The sequence below is a fragment of the Leucopleurus acutus genome, assembly GCF_964270905.1.
Source record: "Leucopleurus acutus genome assembly, chromosome: 3".
Classification (NCBI taxonomy): Eukaryota; Metazoa; Chordata; class Mammalia; order Artiodactyla; family Delphinidae; genus Leucopleurus; species Leucopleurus acutus.
This window is the reverse complement of record NC_139145.1, coordinates 74,694,688-74,708,895: the sequence shown is the minus strand read 5'-3', so window position 1 is coordinate 74,708,895 and position 14,208 is coordinate 74,694,688.

Sequence of the window (14,208 nt, the reverse complement as noted above, 5' to 3'; positions counted from 1 at the left end):
CATAGTGTTGAAAAATAGTCAGACTACCAACCATTCTCCTAATATACCAGTTAAGAAGAATTATTTAAAATCTCAAGTAAGCTTTTGCTTCTTAGATCTTGAGGGCAGACCATTTGAATGACCTACATACACACAGCCGAATGCTCTTGTTGCCTCTTGGAACTGATCTCCCCGTGTTTCTGTTCCTCAGAAAGAAATCGTTGAGATACCTTACATTTATGCAGTGTTTTGTAGCCTAAGAGGCACATTCACATACTTTCTTATCTGACCTTCACCATGACCCTGTGCAAGTCATTGTGAGATACAGCAGTGTTATCCCTACTTTACAGATGAGAAAACAGAGTCTGGGAAAGACCAGATGACTCACTGAAGCTTACACGGCTAGTGAGTGGCAGGGCTGAGACTGGAACTCCAGCCTTCTGGTGACTTTCCTCTCACCAGGGAATCTTTCATTTATGATTTACTAAGTCAAAGTTTACTTGGCCTCTCTGTTTTCTGCGCAGTACGTTGTTGCTGTTTGTGTAGGCAATAAGGAGGATATTTGTTTCACACCACACTTGTGGAAGATAGAGTTCTCAGGCCACAAACTTATAAGAATTGTGGCTCCATTCCTTACATTTCATTTCTGCCTTCATCTGACAGCCAGAACACAGTCTAGTCAATTCTAACATTTGGTCCGTAATTTTAAGGGCAGATTCAGTCACTTAAGGGTTTCCTTCTTCTTTCCTTCTCCCGGGAGGGATTATGGGTTCAGAAGGTCTTCCTTAGCAACGAATCGTCTCAGTTGACTTGAGAGAGTCTTCCTTAGCAATAGGGTGTCTGAGGTGAGTTTAGGGGGGTGCGTGAGATTGTGAGGGTGAAAAGTGCTCGGGCTTCTTCATATCTATACAGAAGATCTGGCTTCTGCTAAGCGATGCCATGTATTTTGGGTCTTAGCTGGTCTTCACCTCTCCATGCTGGCATCTGCTACAGTGAATGATGCTTCATCAGAGCCCTGGCTGGAAGCCCCAGGCCGTATCTCCTTTTGCAGGGGCTGCTTACCCTGGCCTCAGGACCTCCTGAGCACTGCCATTCTCTTCCCTGTCTCCCCACTGCTGCATGCCATTAGCTTGCTTTCCAGGGGCACGATGACAAAATAATTCTAAGGGGCTTGGCCACCTCTCAGTACCCACAATGGAAAACACACCCAATTCTCTGCATCTAATTACTCACCACCCAACCTGGGCAAAGTGTCCACCCCATCGTATAGCCAATCACAAATCCTCTCAGCTCTGTTTTGCTCACCAGCTCTCAGGATCGCTATTTTGGGTGAGGGTGAGGGGTAGAACCCCACAGAGATTAATTAGGTCTCATCGCTTCCTCTGTCAGACTCAAGGATAAGCAGCTTTTGAATTTAAAAACTCATGGTTTGCCCCTTTGTTCACCTATCACCTCTGAAATTGCCCTCCAGTGGAGGCCATATGGCTAATGGCCCTAATGGGAGACGCTCACAGGGTCACAGTGCTAAAAAAATACAAACAAAAAAAGCCTCACATCGTTAATATATCAAATTATTATCCCACCACACTAAAAAGTATATAGGGATTTGATACATGGCTATTAAATAGAAAACATATATGAACACATAACTTTAGTTCTCCTCGTCAAAAGTCAAAGACAAATGGTCCATCAAAAGGTCTCTAAAGTTACAGCTGAAACAGTCTTGCAAATCATGTGTGCCCAAGGAACCATTAAAACATGCATCATTTTAAAAGGCAATGTAAAAGCGGAACCCTCAGAAGTGAATTTCACATTTGGTGAAACCTCAGTATTGTAAGTCGAAAAGTGGGTAACTGCAGATGTTCAAGCTTCAGTGGTAATCGTTTTTTGCAGTAGCAGTGTTTAACGATTGTTAGGAGCTTGTCAAACATTACAGTGGATTTTTAACATTCTCTTGCCCCACACTTAGAGGTAAAATTTATAATATAATATACATATCATTAAATAAAAACGCAGAATGTCATCTTTGAGGCATACTGATTGATGCAAAATTGAATCAAATAAATGTAGTTTATGGCTATCTTCCAGCAAGTGCTTTCCATGCTAAAGAGTTCCATATAATAGATTTCCATTTTAAAAATCACATCAATTTTTACTTAAAACATTTCTGAAAACAAGTACAGCCGCTTCCAATCAGCTGCCTGGTGATAATTTAAGATTCTCTTTCCATTAAGTTGTAAAAGTTTGACCAACACACAGCAGAATCTCACTCCTTTGGTGTCTTGATCTGCAAATCACTGTTTCCAGGGCTGCCAAGGATTGTGCCGTCAGTTGCTGTGGGATAAAAACAAACAAACAAACAAACAAAAAACACCCAGAACTTTTCCTGGAGTTGGGAGCCACATCATTTGGAAAAGAGAGATAGGTCTTGGGCCAAGCTCCCTTCCATGACTGCATGTTTGGAACAGAAAGCTTCTCTGTGCTGGAGAATTGATTGATTGCTTGATATTTATTGAGGGCCCGTGGTGGGTTTAGTTCTCAATATATATGAACACGTCAATAGTTTTCTTTCTCAACCAGAAACATGATGCCTCAAGACACTGCGTCCAGTACTTTCCAAAACAACACTACCTGGAGTCATTCCTATATCCTTTCAGGATGGATATAAACAAAAAAGTAAGTAAACATAGTTTTATCAGAAGTTTCTTGTCCTTTTTATACAGACCCCCAGTACTACCCAGTAATGAGTCCAAACTCCGAGTAGAATTAGAATGGCCTTTCATCATCAGTAAAGTCTGTGGGAGCCAGTCCCTCTTGGATCTCCATGGTAACCAATGGTGTATTTCAGAGCAAAGATCATCTGGAATTAAGAGGAATCCTACCATTTCTATCACCGGCAGGAATAAAAGCCCCAGGCTTGGCAAACCAAGTGGATGGTCTATGCTTCCAAAATGACTGCCCAGGAGGATTGCTCTCCTCTGGCCTAGACGATTTCATTAATTGGTGTCTAACTCATAAGTCTGAGTTATTTACTGTAAAACCCAATAGGGACCATGTGACTTTGAAGATCTGATCAGACCCAGGCTGTGTGGGCCAGACACTGAGCAGATCAAGTCTCCCAGCATTAATCTGTCACAGTCCATTTTTCACTTGCTAAATCAGCTTTATGCAAATAGTCATTCCCCTAGCAGAGCTCACCTATTCAGAAACTCTTCTTCCTCATCTCCAGCATCTGTGGATGTTTTGGAGCTATGGGCACATAACCTTAAGTCTTCAGACGTACACTTCGAATTTTAGAATGGGAAGAAATATTAGCCACCATCTTGTTTAAGCCCCAATTTAACATATGGTGAAGTTGAGGTGAAATGACTTGTCCAAGATCACAGAGCCAAAGTGACACCAACATGAAAAAATTGTTATTACATAGGTTCTGCATCAGCAGTGCTATAAAGAATCCAATGTTTTATCTAGCCTTTGGAAAACATCCTTCTATTCCCAGAAGCTTGCCATACACACCCCCCAACCCACATTATTTAGTAGGTTATGAAAGCAAAACATAATGTAAACAAACAAACCAGCAAGCAAAAAGTAATATATATTTTGGAAAATTCCCTCTCCTCTACTTAGAAATAACTATGGTTAGCATTTTGATGCATATATGTCCACTCTCTGTTTTTAACCTGGGCATAGAAGGCATATGACTTTTTACAAAACTTTGATCCCATTAAAATTGGTGAAAGTGATAGAATTAGTCTGTTCTTTTGAGACTTCTTTACTTCATTCAACAAACAGATTAAGACTTTGCTCTGATTGTTTAGGGAACCACAGGGCTGTTTAGGCACAGCCCTGCCTCTTGCGTGCATTAACATAGAGATCTTATTTGGGTCCTAATTCTTGCATGGGAAACTCAGGTCTCTAGATTTAGGAATAGTATCTTTCTGTCACAAATCTTGTTTTGTGGATATTTACTCCCTTGCTGCAAAGACTTCTGACACCAACTCCCCAGAGTTAGATTTCGCAGGTTGAGGGCACAGTTAGTCCTCCACAAGACCACCTTCACTTCAAACACCAGCTACAAACGCAGGGCCCCCGGGCCACCTGCACTTCTGACCAACTGGTTACACACTTGAGGGTTCCCGCTACCCCCTCAGGTTTGATAATTTGCTAGGATGACTCACAGAACTGAGAAAGCTGCTTTACTTATGATTACAGTTTCATAGGGTGAAAGGATACAAATCAGAATCAGAAAGAAAAGACACACAGGAGGAGGTCTGGAAGGTTCCCAAACACAAAGCTTCTGAGCTCTCAGTGAGCATCACCCTCCTGGCACATCGATGTAGGACAACCAGGGAAGTTCACCCCTGCTTCAGTGTTCAGAGTTTTTATTGGGGTTTGGTTATGCAGGTATGAATGAGTGAATCATTGTCCCACACAGCTCAGTTTCCAGTCCCCGTCCTCACAGATGGTGCTGACATCATGTGGCTCAAAGCCCCAACCCTTGAATCACATGGTTGGTCTTTCTGACATCACCAGCCCCATCCTGAGTCATCCCATTGGCATAAACAGGGTTGTGATGGGGAAGGGAAGCACCATGAATAACAAAGATACCACTGTCACTCCAGAAAGTCTAAGGGATTAGAGGCTTCCTCCCAGGAACCAGGAACGAAAGTTAGCCAAATTCCTTATTATATTGGACCTGCATGAGTACCATTTTTTTCCTATCACCATGCCTATACCTCCAAAGTAAACTTTTAACACTGGGTAAAGAAATGCGTTTAACTGACACCAAGTCTTTGGATTTCATGAGAAGCCAGAGATCTCATACTTTGTGTCCATCAGCCTTATTCCCCATATCTGGGCAGGGGGAGGGGGGAGGGGGAGGGGGGGAGGGGGAGGGGGAGTGTTCCCATCCACGGTTCTCATCCAAGACCACCTCCAGTGTATGACTGTGGCTAGTGGTTGGGTAGCTGAGTCCCCAGTTTTCTAGGTTGCCTGGAATGCTTAAAGACTCAGTGTTGGTCTCATCTAATATCTGTACTTCTCTCCCTCACTGGTGACCTTGATCATTTAATTTTCTAAACTGGGTACTAGGCAAGCCCTCACGTTGAATGTATGGTAGGGAGAAAACTCTCTTGTAGTTTCATTCCTGAGCTGCTGCTATTTTTTTTCCTTTGCAGTTCAGGCAATTTGTCTCTCCCACCTTCCAAAACACTAAGAAGGAAAAAACGTATGTTTTACAAAAGAGAGGTACAGAGTAGGTGCTGGAGTGGAGTGGGGTGTTCAGAGCACCAAGAAACACAAACTCCTAACTCTGGAATCAGAGTCACCAGTAGGTCCTCGAGTTGTCCATTCTTTTTATCTAGCACTCCCTCTAGTGACACCAGAATTCTCTGAGGTTACAAGTGGACATAGAAAATGACAAGCATCTTTAAAGAGGCATAAGGTGCTACAAGGTTACAGAGAGGAGTGATTGCTTCCATTTGGAACTAACATTTGACCTGGGACTTGAAGGATGACTACGGTTTGGAAATGTTGAAAGTGCAAGGAGAAAGGATCACATTAGCTAAGACCTGGAAGGAAAGAGAATCAGGCAAACAAAGAGTTACCCAATGTGACTGAAATTTTGAGTTCCTAGAGAAGAATTATGGAAGGTAAGTCCAAAAACTTTCCAAATGTCAAGGTCCATGGAAGGCTAGGCCAAGGACAATGGGGAGTCCATAATCTGTGTTCTTTTCTGAGAAGTGTTTTCACTTCTGAGGATCATGGGCAAGACCCTGTTTATTCCCCATCCATTGAGCAGGAACAAATGCAAACTGTCCTGAGCAAATGGGTGTTTATCCAGTTATCTCAAGACTCTTTCAGATAGAAACTACCATTTGATCATGGGCTGCTTTTGAATCCATGCTTTGAGTCTGGGCCTAGGCCTCCTTCATCTGTGTATGGGAAAAAGTTGTATAAAGAAAGGGCACTGATAACATTTGGCCATGCCCAAAGGCTGACTTGAACATGAAAAACAAGGTTTCACGGACTTAACTCAAAATACCTCTCATGTCTGTGCAAAGAAAAAGTGGCCAACTTAATTCTGTTTTGATTTTCTCTGATGTGTGACTTGATCTGTGGGCTGGATTTGCAGAGCCATGGTCGTGCCAAACTCCATTTGTGTTTAAGGCATACTCCTGACCAAATATGGATCGCTCATGTTTTGTGTGGACCATGTGTCTCGGTCCAACTACCCAATCCAGGACAGAGCCCTGGCCAGGGCTTGAACAGACACAACATAGACCAGCATTATGCGATGCATAAACAATTTTGCCTGAAATAACAGCATGTGAATAGCTCAGCTGGTAGATTTGTCAGCAGGAAGTATGATGTAGCCTGTGAATGGCTGCTGCTAAAATCACATTCTGATTGTTCCCTGCCAGCTTTAATCTCAGCCTCCAAAGCAAGGACAAGGAGGTTCTTAACTCCTTTTTGGAGCTTCTAAATGCCAGTGTCTTCTAGAGAGAGAGACTGGTAAAGAATAGTGTGATAGAAAAGAGAAGAGACTAAAAAAGAAGGTATAGAAAAGAAATAAGGAAGGCGTGAAGGAAGGGGGGAAGAGAGGGAGGGAGAGAAGGGGGAAGGAAGAAAAGAGAAAAAGAGACTCAGAAAGAAGGAAATAGTATGGTAGCGGGGGTGGGGGTGGGCAGGAGGAGACTGGAGCAGAACAAGAAAGGGCACAGGTAGGAGCAGGATGGAGGAAAACCCCTACAGACAAGGGCTGACACTTAGGAGAGTCAAACAAGGCCTGGTGCATGTGGAATCGATCCCCTAGTGTCTGTTTTAGGGGAACTTTGGAGAGCTCACACATTCCACGGCATTGAGAAAGCCTGGCTAGCTGGATTGTCTTCTGACCCACTCCCTAGTACGGTTGTGCTTAAATTATTCCAATCCAACGGAACATCTGCCAGTGTTGATTTAAGAGGATCAACACCCAACACCATGCTAAGTCTGGGTGTTTGTATTGGGTTTAAATGCAGGGCTTCTTGAACAGTAATCTGCATATCTACTTCACGATGCTGCTGGCCTGGGTATAGCTCAGCTCCACAACCTCCAAAGAAATTAGTCAGGGATAATCAATATCTATGTAGTGTCAGGGTGAGTGTGTGTGTGTGTGTGTGTGTATTTGGATTATTTCTTTTTTCCCTAAGCCATCCCCCGCCCCGCAAACTGTCTCATATATAGTAGCTGCCTGATAAATACTTGTTGTATGAGTGAAGCCTTTGTCTCAGGGAGAATTTTGTATGTGCCCACTAAGGTCCACATTCATGTATGCGTTTTAACGAACATTATTGGGCACTTACTTTGTGCCAGGCAGTGTTCAAGAGAAAAACATCTCTGCTTTCACAGAATTCCACTCTAGCTAGCTTGGACCCAAGGTATCTACTTGGTGACTTCTTTCTGCTGCCATTTTTACTACGTAGGGAACCTCCCCAAATAATTCTATTTTGTGTTTAAAATCTCTTAAAATTATTCCAAGTTCCACCATGCCGTGGATCATTGTGAGGATTAAGTGTGGTAGGGTGAGTAAAGCACCTCACACAAAGTTTGTGCTTAGTAAATATTAGTTCTCTTCCCCTTTCAGGGGAAAAAGTCATTATAGTATATTAACTACCAGTTCAGATCACTCAGTGATTAGGGCTGATGATGGGCTCCACTTACTAACTGTGAAATCTTAACCTGTCTAAAACTTGCTTTTCTCATCTCTAAAATGGGCAGGAGGAAAAGATGAAAGGAAGTAAGCACGTAAAGTCCTTAGTACAATGACTCATCATAGTATGAATCCTAAGATACTGTTCCTCCCACGGGGCTGATTCCATCCCAGTATGGGATAGTCCCAGATGGGATAGTCATCTGGGTGACTGAAGAAAATGTGGACAGGCTAGAACACTGGTTTGAAATTATCAAGAAGAAATTAAACAGGATGGATTCGAAAATCTGCCCTTAGATTAAAAGTAATTATTTAAGTTCCACCTGGGGCAGGGGCTTAGCTGTGGTGAGAGGGTCTAGGAGTGCTGGTTGATTAAAGTCAGTGGTCCTAGGATGAGGCTTGGCCACTGACATAACTAGAGGGCTCCTGGGCTTCATTCATAGATGATGATTCCACAAGAGAGAAGTAATTTAAGTCACATCCCCCTAAATTATTACGTAGATTATTGTGCTCAGTTCTGAAAAAATGTGGACAAACTCAGAACATCCAGGGATTGTGAGCCAGGGGGTACAGGATCTAGAAGCCTGCTCTCCTGGGAAACAGTATAGCACACTGATTAAACATATGGGCTTTGGGACGAGACAGACTGACGTTCTAGCTTTGGATGTCCTTCTTACTAAATGAGTCATCCTGAACACGTCATTTAACTTCTCTAATTTCTTCATCTATAAAATGGATATTAAGTGAGATAATACCTTGTATTTATTAAGGTAAGACCTACTGCTGGAACAGAAAAAACTCTGACTTCTCAGTGACCCAATGTAATTACAGTTTATTTCTTGCCCATATCACAGTCCAATGTGGTTATTCTCATCAGATGGCCTTCCATGAGGTCATTCAGGGACCCAAGATCCTTCTGTCTATGGTTATACCTGCAGATGAGGTGACAGACTACTTTCTTCTTAACCTCATCAGCAGGGAAGTGACAAATCATTTCCACTCACATTCCATTGTCAAGAATTCAGTCCTGTGGCCATACCTAAGTGCAAGGGTTTCTGGGAAGTATACTAAATGCAAGTGCCCAAGAAGAAAGGAAATGAGTTTTGGTGAACACGTAGCAGTCTCTGCCATAGTCCAGCATTCTGGTCACCAGTTACCCACTTCCTTCTTCCTCTACACTTACCTCTTTCCCAAAGGAGACAGCTCTGAATCCCATCCAGTTACTGCATCTGGCTGAGAGTCCAGGATCTCTGAAATACATAACCCTTTCTTATCAGGTCTAGAAGAGGCTTCTCATGGTCCTACTCTCTATGAGAAACCCTCTGTCCATTTCCCTCCACCTGAGGATCTGGCTCCACCCTCTAAAAAATTTTCCATTCTCCTCCATAAGTACACCTAAGCTGAATATTGAGGAGTGTCCCTTTCAGTCTGTTCAGCTTTCTGATGGTGTAAGTTCAGGGACCTGAAGGATGTTGATCATTTAAACAGTCAAAAGAGTTTTTGTGTTTTGGTTCAGGCTCAGGGTTTTTCTGGCAAGAGAATATTCTCAGAAACTTAGAAGGCTTCTGATCTAATTTGCTTCTGTGAATTCCTTGTGCTAGTAACCATACACAAAGTTCTTTCTCAGATATGATTCTCCAACATTCATATTTCTTTGCTTTCTTGTCTCCATCTCTCTCAATTCAATGACAGCTTCTTTGAGGTCATTATATGTAGGGTAATATACCTTTAATCTGTTTTTTGCTCCAGGACTGAGTCACTTTGTTCAACTGAGAAGTCTTACTGGGCCATTATCCCCAAAGCATTCTTCAATTTCATCTCTTAACCTTTGGGGTCCAGAAGTGATTGGTCTTTCCAACCTTGTAAGATCCTTGATTCCTAGACTTTCTCTGTACATTCCAATCTTCCTTGAAAATTGGCCAATTCTTTCCCAAGCTCATCTCTTTCTTGTAATACCTTGCTAAAGCCAGGTAGTGGCCAACATGCACCAGCACTCTGACCCTTTCTACGATTTCTAGAACTTCTGGAACTGGCCGCTAAGCCATTGCCACACATTTTGGGTTTTTGTTATGGCATCTGACTTCCACTACAAATCTCTGTATTAGTTAAGGTTACACTGGTTGCTGTAACAGACAAACTTCATATTCTCAATGACTTAACACAGGAAAAAAAAATTTTTTTTCCCCTGGAAGAACCGCTTCTTTTATTTTATTTATTTATTTTACATCTTTATTGGAGTATAATTGGTTTACAATGGTGTGTTAGTTTCTGCTTTATAACAAAGTGAATCAGTTATACATATACATATATTCCCATATCTCTTCCCTCTTGCGTCTCCCTCCCTCCTACCCTCCCTATCCCACCCCTCTAGGTGGTCACAAAGCACCGAGCTGACCTCCCTGTGCTATGCGGCTGCTTCCCACTAGCTATTTTACGTTTGGTAGTGTATATATGGCCATGCCTCTCTCTCGCTTTGTCACAGCTTACTCTTCCCCCTGCCCATATCCTCAAGTCCATTCTCTTATTCACATCACAGTCTAATGCAAGCATCATGGTGGGGTGGCTGTCCACGAACAGGCACCCAGGCTCCTATGGTCTCTTTTGCCTCCACCCACCTCTTGGTCTTCAGAATCCTCTCCATTCAGCAGGCAGAAGGCAAAGACATCCTGCTACAGCAGGGAAGACATTCCTACCCCTTACCACATTCTCAACACACAATAAATATTAGTTGCTCTTTCTGTTACTACACGTCCGTTGAAAATAACAGATGAAGGAAATGATGTATAGTTTTAGCCTGGAGTAAAGAAAACTTAGAGGAAACATGATAACAGCTTTCAAATGTCATGTAAAAGAAGAATTGGACTTAAGCGTAGCTCCAGAGGGCAAAACTGGGAGCAGCAGGCGAATGAGGCAGTTTTCCATGTAAGGTAAGGAGAACTTTCTTATAATTAGGCATGAATCCCAAATGTGGTCTTGCTTGAAAGATAGCAAGTGCTGCGGCACTGGGCGTGCAGAAGCAGAGACTGCTGTCAGAATCCTTAGAGAGAAGATTCCTGCTTTAGGGAACATTTCCAGCCAGAGGACTCCTGAGTCCTCTTTCAGCATTAATATTTCATTTTCTGTATTTGAGACAGTGGACGGAAAGGATTTTTTTTTTTTACCATACGTGGGCATCTCACTGTTGTGGCCTCTCCCGTTACGGAGCACAGGCTCCGGACATGCAGGCTCAGCGGTCATGGCTCACGGGCGCAGCTGCTCCGCGGCTCGTGGGATCTTCCCGGAACGGGGCACGGACCTGCGTCCCCTGCATCGGCAGGCGGACTCTCAACCACTGCGCCACCAGGGAAGCCCCAACAGAAAGGATTTTGATTGGTGATATCTCCAGCAATGTGTTGACCTCTGAGATTACTTCTCCTTAGCTAATAACTGCATTTTCTGCCTTTGGGAGCATTTACCACGTCTTTGTTCATACGCTATTGGCAAAACGTTATGTCCTCCCTATCTCATTGCTGCATCTGACCCAATAAAATCTCCAAGAGACCTTCTTCAGCCCCACTGCACAGTTAGTCACTGAAGGAAATGGACTCATGTATTATTCTACCACCCACCTAATTGTTCAGGCCTGAAACCTGGGAGTTATCCTCATCTCACTCACTGCCACCTCTGACCCATCACCAAGTACCTGCTCTTCCATTTCCTAAATATTTTGCAAATCTATCCACTTCTTTTCATTCCCATATGTTTCTCTCCAGTTCAGGCCGCTATTGTCTTTCACCCGCCTCCTTCCCATCCATTTTTCACACAGGAGCCAGACTGAGCCTTTTGCCTTTCGATATGCGTAAATGGTATGGATCGTGGCCCACAACGTCAGCTGTGTAAAAACTACCACGGGACTTCATTTTTCATGGATCACCCTTCTCTTAATTTTGAAGGCCAGTCCTTCCAGGCTGATAGAAATGTTATCCCCAGGCATTCTTGAGATTTCTCTGGCTCCCTGGAATTGTGTCAGTCTTCCAGGTTCTTGTATGATCAAGGTTTAGGGGCAGCCAACAGATGTCCTCTGGGATGACCATCGCCCACATCTCTTTCTTTTTTAGGAGCTCCCTGGTGTCTCACTGCTGCTGACAGGTTGTCCCCATACACCCACCATTCCGGAACCTACTAATCACTCTCTTCTTCCCCAAGTCCAAAGGAATCGATTTTTCTAACCTGCAGGGAAGCCCCTATCTCCAACCTCCTTCACCCTACAATGCCTTCCTACTTCCTTTGCAGATCTCCAAGTTCCCTAAGTGCTTAGGCTTCAAAAATTAAAGCAGAAATTCTTGCATGGTGTATCTTCTTACTACCCTGCAAGTAGCACACCTCCCCCAAATACTGGAAAGCACAGTCAGATATTGGTTTAAAAACGAAAAAGATAAAGAAGAAAATGGTGGGCAGAAAAAAAAAAGCCTAAACTACTCTTTCAGAATACTCTCAGGCCCCATGTACAAATCTGCTTGTGTTGCATCCCCACTTAATTGTTCCCTACCGCCCTTGGGATCAAGTTCAAATTATCTCACAGTCTTGGGGGCTTTTGCATGATAGCATCCCTGCCCCCACCCCCTGCAACTTCTCTAATCCCCTTCTTCCTTTTTCTCAGACACCCTGGACAGTCCTCTCTGCCTGCAGTAAACCAGGTGTGGAGTCTCCAAATACGTGGGTCCTGGGCTTGGAATGTTCTTTGCTTGCCCCTCTCCCCACCTGGCTCTCTGCTTAGCAAGCTCCAGGTCTGGGCTAAAATACATGTTCCTCGGGGAGGCTGCCCTGCCCTGACAAGGTTTGAGCCATTGTTCTGGGATCTCACAGCAGCACCTGTACGGCTCCTTCCCTGCCTGGGCTGTGTGCCTGTTCAGTGTCTGGAAGGCCCACAAGGGTGCTGATGGTGTCTGCCATATTGACTGCTCTATTCCCAGTGCTGAGCAAGGGGCCTGGCTACTTGAGAAGCACTTTCTCAGTGCTTCAGAGAAGGCCCTAGAATGCCATCTTACTACTAGGTAACTTGATGCACTGCAGAACTGGAGCGAGTATGTTTGTGATTTTCTGTTCTGGCTTATCTGTGCCCTCCTTTTCCCCCTATGGAGCTATGAGTAAGGATTTGAATCTAAACCAAGCTCATCTATGAAACATTTTACAGACACTTATATTCATCCTTACTAGAGATTTGCTTTTCATTCAGAATATTCTCATACTTTTTCTTGGACTTCCTCCTACAAATGTCTGCACAGCCTAGTTTCTGTGGGAGCAAAGGGGAGGAGGGGAAGGATAAGAGAGGGAGGGGAGGGAGACTGCATTTTTGTTCGCAGAAGCAATGGACCCTAGAATAGCAGGGCTCTGGGAGCGAGGACATTGAAGCTCAATTATTTTTAGGGAATGTATGTTTGTTTTTAACACGTTGGGAGCTTGTTTCAGAGATCTCCACGCTATGCAAAAGAAAAAAAAAAAAAAGAGAAACAGGAAATGAAAAAGTCAGCAGAAAGAAGGTCAGACAAAGTTCCCAAAGCCTCCAACATCAATAATTTTTTTAAAAGGGGGAAAAAAAGCCAATTTTTTTTTAATGAAAAGAAAACCCTGTTTTATTAACTGATGATAGCTTTATGACAGTTGTGTGATCTGGTCTATAATTTCTAAGTCATTCTTGAACTTGGCCCTCTGGAATCTCTCTTCCAGTTGCTCAGGAACTAAATCTCGACAGCATGATTTCTATGCTGCAAACTGACATCCCGGCCTCCCGGCACAGTGATATTCACATGGTTAAGCAGATGTGAACTGTGTGCGTGGGGACATTCCCATACCCTGGTGTCACACCCTTCCAGGGACTATATAACATAATGGTGCAAAAACAAAAGAAAATTAGTCTGGTCCCGCCACATAAATAATACTTTAATATTGCTGAAAGAAGTTGTCTCTCTTTTTTTCCTTCCAGTCTTTAATGAGTTCCCTTCTCTCTACTAAGCACTGAATCAGGCCCTAGATAGTTCCAAAACGGAGCTTTGAAATCCTGACTTTGAAAAAGAACAGTGCGATCATATCAAGATACGATTTTCCTAAAAACAGGGACATCTTGTAAAGGGAATCCTCTGAAATTATGAAGTTATTTATTGCAAACTTGAGATCACTTGTCTTATGGCAGACAAGTGAGTGCTCCCTAGGGCAGGGGAAAAAGTTCTACTTAACTAAAATAATTGTAGACTTCAAACAGTCTTATAAATAAAGATGAAAAACATACTGGTATTGTACTTTCGCTTCTGAAAATTTATCCAGTGAAAATTAATCCTAACGATGGAGAAAGCTTCATGCACAAAGATGTCCAATGTAATTTTATTTAAAAGAGGAAAACAATCTAATGCCTTTAAATTAATTATTTGCTTAATGCAATATTATGCAGCCTTTTAAAATAAGGTGTACAAAGAATCAATAAATGCTTGGAAAGTTGTCATGTTAACTTATAATGTAAAATTTTAAATACAGTGTGACCACAAACATTCAACTCAATAGCCATG